Source organism: Anguilla anguilla, chromosome 8 (genome assembly GCF_013347855.1).
Source record: "Anguilla anguilla isolate fAngAng1 chromosome 8, fAngAng1.pri, whole genome shotgun sequence".
Classification (NCBI taxonomy): Eukaryota; Metazoa; Chordata; class Actinopteri; order Anguilliformes; family Anguillidae; genus Anguilla; species Anguilla anguilla.
The window spans coordinates 23,145,984-23,151,983 of NC_049208.1; the positions used below are offsets into that span (position 1 = coordinate 23,145,984).

The following is a 6,000-nucleotide window of genomic DNA, read 5'->3' on the forward strand; positions in this document are numbered from 1 at the left end:
TTCAAGTGACTGCTATCAGCAGTTACATCATCAATGATGACAAGTGAGTCAGTACCTGTAGCAGCTATACATGCTCAAATCATAACAGCCCCACCATGTTTCACAGAGGAGGGGCGTGGTTCCTTGGGTCTTGGACAGTTCCTCTTGGCCTCCACACTTTGCTCTTGCCATGACTTTGATACAAGTGAATCTTGGTCTCATCTGTCCACAAGACCTTTTGGCCTTTTTCCAGGCTTTTAGGTTTTAGGAACTTATTAGAAAACTGTAACCAGGCCATCTGCGGCTACCCCATGGTTTGCAGTGTAACCTCAGTAGTTTCGTTTGTGAAGTCTTCTGCAATAGCTAGAAGACTTCGAACAATCTGTGATAGTTATTCTTTCAAGAATCACTATTTGGCAAGTTAGATTTGTGATTGCTGATAATTTTACTGTGAGTCAAAATGCATATATATTGTTTAAATCCAAAATATAACATGACATTAGTGATAGGGACATGTGAGAGAGTACAGCAGTGCTTATCCTTGCTTATCTTTATATGTTTTCATTAGGCTATACCTGCACAATATTAAAGCAAATGAAAAGCAAATACCTGGGAAAATGAAGTGGGTTCATATTGTAATGGGAAGGCTAAACCTTTTCAGCTTAAGGGAGGAATCTCGGGTAGCAACAGAGAAGTAAAAGCCAGAAACCATGAGAAATATATTTGCCCTTCACATTTGTATACAATGTGTTCTTCTGAGGCTCCAGTTTTTCCATACAGTAAAGTCTTAAATACTATGCTAAGTATATTCTTTAATTTGAATCACAAATGCTTTCAGATTGCACACACAGGGCATAAAATTGTGTGAAATGCTAATTATCATCAGGGATTCTTTTTTTTTTTTTTTTTTTTGGGGGGGGGGGGGGATAACATTAACAAATCTATTTTATGGGTTCTTGCTATTGGCTTGAGGAAATGTAGCTACATCATAAGGTCTCAGAATTGTGATCTACGGCAAACATACTAGCACTTGCTTCATGTAAGTTTGATCACCACTGCAATGAAGCTAAAACAGTCAACAAGCTACGATTTCTGTGAGAAATGTATTGTCAAGCTTACATGCACACGCTTCAGTCTACGTTCTAAAGCACCATTTTGCCGTCATACCTGCAGTACATAGCCTACGGTGGCCTGTGGGTAACCGGCTTCAATGTTTGTTTTAAATAATGTAGCCTAGAATTTTTTACAGATTTCACAAAAGCAGTCAGCACACTTACACTCATTTCATTGGAAATGACCTATGCAGCCTAAAGAACGGCGCTCACAATTATATTTTCAAATATATAATTAGGCTATTAAGGAAAACGAGTTTACATCCTAAATGTACCAGCGGGATTTCCCCACTCTTTTGCAGACATATATACACATTTAATAAAATATGCACAATTCACGCTATTACACGCTGGATTTTCAGCCCTGAACATTTATCAAAACTAACCTTTTAGCACACAGAATTAAGGTGTTTCACTGCTGAACAGATGTAGAACATCTCCAGCTACTCGGAGAAGCAAAACACAACTGAGGATTGAGGATATAGATATGTGCTGCTTCTAAAAATAAATGCAGTGGCTCTGTGGGTTCACTTCCTTGATGTTTTTTACTCATGTAATAAAGACTCTTCATTCTGTAGCTATGGCGCCACTGTAGAGATGTGAATTCTACACAAAGACCTAATCAGTTGAACAATTGCGATGAGGTGGAATAATGCACTGTGTAAATATGCACCACTGTGTGGCCCCATGTCATTTCCTGGTGCACAATTGTGGTAATAATAACAGCACTTTACATTTCTTCCCAGGCTTAGCATAGAATGGATGCTCTGGATACTATAATATGCCAAATACATTTTTTTCTATGGTGTGGTTTTCTTGTCCAAGCAAAATTCCAGTAAGGAAGCATGACAATTCTATACTTTGCCATTACATTTTTCAATTTTTCATTGCTTGTAACTGAATTAACCATGGTATAAACAAATGTACACAGACTGCTGGTATACTTCATTTCTTACTACATAATATATTTATCTGAATAGGAATGAGATTTAATACACAAACTGATTGATATTTTAATTTGGTTTTGAATGCCATTTACCTGTTGGCACTCCCCCCTGTCATTTCTCATTTTATGATTTTATTATTATTTTGCCATTTCCATTTGACAGGTTTTGGGAAAGCCCCTGAACCTGATGGGTCTTTACAATTCCACAAAACAGAGGACAGGCCATCTTTAGGGGAAGGAGAGAAGTGTGCAGGCACTCAAACTTTACTTTCCGTAGGGTGCCCGATCAGCACTTCTCCCCAAAGCCTGAGTCTCTTGCCAATGACGGTTGACACTTGGCTAACAAAGGGTCGATGTGTGACGGGGGATGGGGACCAGGGAAGGGGGATGCGGCCACAGTACATTAAATTATCAATGACATGTCATCACTTTTTTATTGCACTGAAACTGAAAACTGCTGCTCAAAAACCAGTCAATCTGCTGGATCTCTTGCCCGGCATAGGGTCTACATAATAAAAAAACTGTATTTATGGAAAATGTGAATTTATATCGTCTCATCTATTTCATTGGAGGGTAAAACAATGAAACAATCTATGCTTTAATTTAATGTAGTTTTTGTGGGTAACATAGATACATCATAACTGCTAATACATTTGTGATGAAATTTATATGCATCAGTTTTTTTTTGTTTTTTTTTGGGGGGGTGGTACATTCGGTAACTTCACTCCCCTTGGTTATTCATAATAAGTGATAAAACTTTGCTACTGTAGTTATGATGTGATTGTGTTTTATATATATATATATATATATATATATGCCTAATAATTTGTGCCAGCATAAACTTTGGAGCCTCAGTATCTTATTGCATTTTAACAGTAAGACCTAAACTATTATGATTATGTGAAGAAAGTGATTTCATGAAGGGTACAAGTGTAGGGCTACCACATTAGATGTACTCAAATAAAAAACAAAAGCAGGAGATGGCTGATACTTTCATGACATGCCTCTAATTCATACAAATCAGCCTGGGAGCAATTATCAATTATCTCCCTGGATGTCTGACGATTGTCTATTTATTTATTTTAATTTTTAATTTTTTAATATGACTATTCTTGGATTAAGAATATGTCAAAAACTTAAGTTATGTTTATGCCAGTGTCACTAACAGTAGCAATAAAAAACTGTGAGCATGACATTGTATTGCCTCTCATACTGAAAAGAGCACAGCTTTTATTGAATTGTGTATATGTTTAAAGACAACATGACATTGTATGTGCATGTATTTGACATTTCGAAAATGTACTATGGTACTAATGTACTACTGCTGCCTTCTTCCTTGTATTACTCATTCCTTTTATTAAATGCACTGCAATCTAACTGAACGCAAACAGAACTTGTCTCAGCAAATGAAGAGTATTCATCAAGGGTAAACGATAATTTCTCAATTTTGCTCTTTTTAAGGTAGTTCTGACGGCTGTTTGTGGAGCTATACATTTAAATATTTAGATTTTAAGAGAGCTGGCAGCACGATAAATGACTTCCTTGGCGAACTGAGCAATTATATTATACGGGCAATTAAATAGATTTTTTTCGTGTTTTAAGAAGGCATTGAGAGAGAGAGAATTTAGAAATTACATTGAAAAGAATACTGATTTGAAACAGACCTCTGGGGTTATGTTACTTTAAATTACATTTCAAGAGAGCCTTTATAGAGCCTATTGAAATTAACTGGCACGTTTTTCCGGACTTTTTTTTTTTGTACAGCAGGCGCTCCATGTGAAACGTCAAGTAGCCTACTCCAACTAGGGAATGTACGTAAATTAACTGGTAATGACAAAAATGACTAAATCTAAATCGCTTTTCCCTTTAATTGCAACAAGGTAGGCGGTCCGAGAACATTCTTCCTTAAGGGTTAAATATTTGCCTATACTATAGAATTTTTGAGAGGACCTTACCAGGTCTTTATTAGTTTTTTTTTTTCCACTGAAGTGATTATTGGTTTAAAAAATACTTGACATACTGGCAACACAGCGTATGCAAGTCGTGTCAGTTATTGGCAAAAAGTATAGCAATATCAGCCTCTATCGAATGGGTTCAATTAATGATACAGTAGCGTTAGCCTACTTGCTGAGGTCTTTGGACAAGTGCCATAACTCAGTAACATAATTCATTTTAGCTTTCGTTTATATTTCCACAGTCATGTTTGCATGATTTGCTTTTGTCGTGGCTTCTATTTTCGCAGTTTCTGGTTTGCTGTGCATTATGCTTCAGATGCAAATAAATTTCATACAATTTAGTGGCTACGTGTGTTAGTAGGCTACTTACACGCATAACGTGCTCTTAAATGCCATTTCAAATTGTTACTAGTATACAGTAGCCTTTAGAACCTCCGAAGCCCATGTTTTGAGAATTTATTTGTCTACACTATGGGCGTTTTATAAAGCAGTACCCTACGGAATTACCAATCTTCAGATTCTTGCTGTGTTGCAACCTACCAAGATAGTGTTTAGAGCAAAGATCTATATTATAAACATACTGCGTTAAGGCTAGCCTATGACCACTTGAGTTACTGAATTAGAACTAGCGACAAGGCTTACCTGGTATTCTCGTAACAGGTGGTAATGAAATATAGCTCCCACAAGCTTCATCAATCCATTCAATCCAACTTCTTGAAATTGTTCATTCAGAATCGTTTTTAAAATATTTGCGAAATTACAGAATCCTTGAATCACTCCTTCCCACAGCTTCCACGAACGAAGGGCAGGAGGCGAAAATGTTGAAATACCACAAACTGAAATGAGCAGCTTTGCTGTAGTTGTACGAATTCCTTTATCTTATACGATACAGGCTTTCCCCCCACAGTCCACATGCAGTACAATCCAGGCGTCAAGATTCACATTTTCCTCTCTTGGAGCGAGTAGTCGCTGTCTGCTCCTCGTGGTTCTGGAATGACCGAATGAAAAACTGAGCAGATAGACGAGACCGGCAGATTTTTTTTTTTTCACACACTCATCACAAAACCTTGGGTTTCTTCTTCTTCTCTGTGTTTATATCTCGTTGCTGCATTTACAGTTTTTAGCGAAAGTACACCGCTCGTGTGAAATAACATGCAAAAGCAAAAAAATAGCAAAAGCAGGGGCAACAAAACAGCTTTGTGACGACAATTATCTGCATGATTTTCACTGCAGCATGAGTTCGTTTAGCAGAGGGACCCATGAACGGCTCCCAAGCTGCAGCTACAAAAGCAAAGGACGCTTTGCTTAGCAAGTTCCGCCCTGACACTGTTGTAAATCAAAACGACGAAATGCTTCTAAATCAAATGTGACACTGGCTGAAGATAACGTTCGGCGTATAGAAATGTGAACCAGAAAAAAGGTACAAAATATGCATGCGTTAAACTAGCGCTATTTTTAACATGTTACAGACATTATTTTGTTCGGGGTTCAGCTTTCTAAACGTGACAATTCGAGGCAGAACGGAAATAATATTTGGTATATTTACATTCAGGACAGGTAATAAGTTCACTTATTCACTATTGGTATTCAGATACGGTAAGAGAGCGGTTGCCTTGTCTTTGACCTGCCCTGCAGTGCTGTTGCACTTTAGCTGTTCCCGTTAGGATGATTAGCAAGTTGCCATTCCATTCTAGGTGCCGTTATTTCCCCCGATTTTTTGTCAGTTATTCGTTGCAAGTTAGGCTTTTATCACTGCGTTCAGTGTAACCAACAAACGTGGAACAGGACCGCTGAACTTAGGCTACATGTTTCTAAATGAGTTGCACGGTTGTCAATTGCAATATCATGGCCGTTCATTTGGATACAACTATAGCAAGTTATTATAATAGAACCGACGCGGAAGGTTGTGATTGGCAGCATGAAGAGAAACCTCTGCCGTTTGGGGGCGCATGCACTAATTGTAATGAACAGGGGAAACACAGTATAAGCTGCCCAAACAGATGGACAC

At 37.8% G+C, this 6,000-nt stretch overlaps 1 protein-coding gene across 3 annotated transcripts in view; it reads right to left on the reverse strand.

The window, feature by feature from the left end:
- sntg1 (syntrophin, gamma 1) overlaps positions 1-5,794 on the reverse strand; it is a 137,906-nt gene extending 132,112 nt beyond the window's left edge. For all 3 annotated transcript variants that reach the window (XM_035428090.1, XM_035428092.1, XM_035428091.1), the window contains exon 1: positions 4,635-5,794. The gene's annotated coding sequence lies outside the window, so the exon portion shown is untranslated. The remainder of the gene's footprint in view (positions 1-4,634) is intronic.
- Positions 5,795-6,000: the final 206 nt, after the last annotated feature.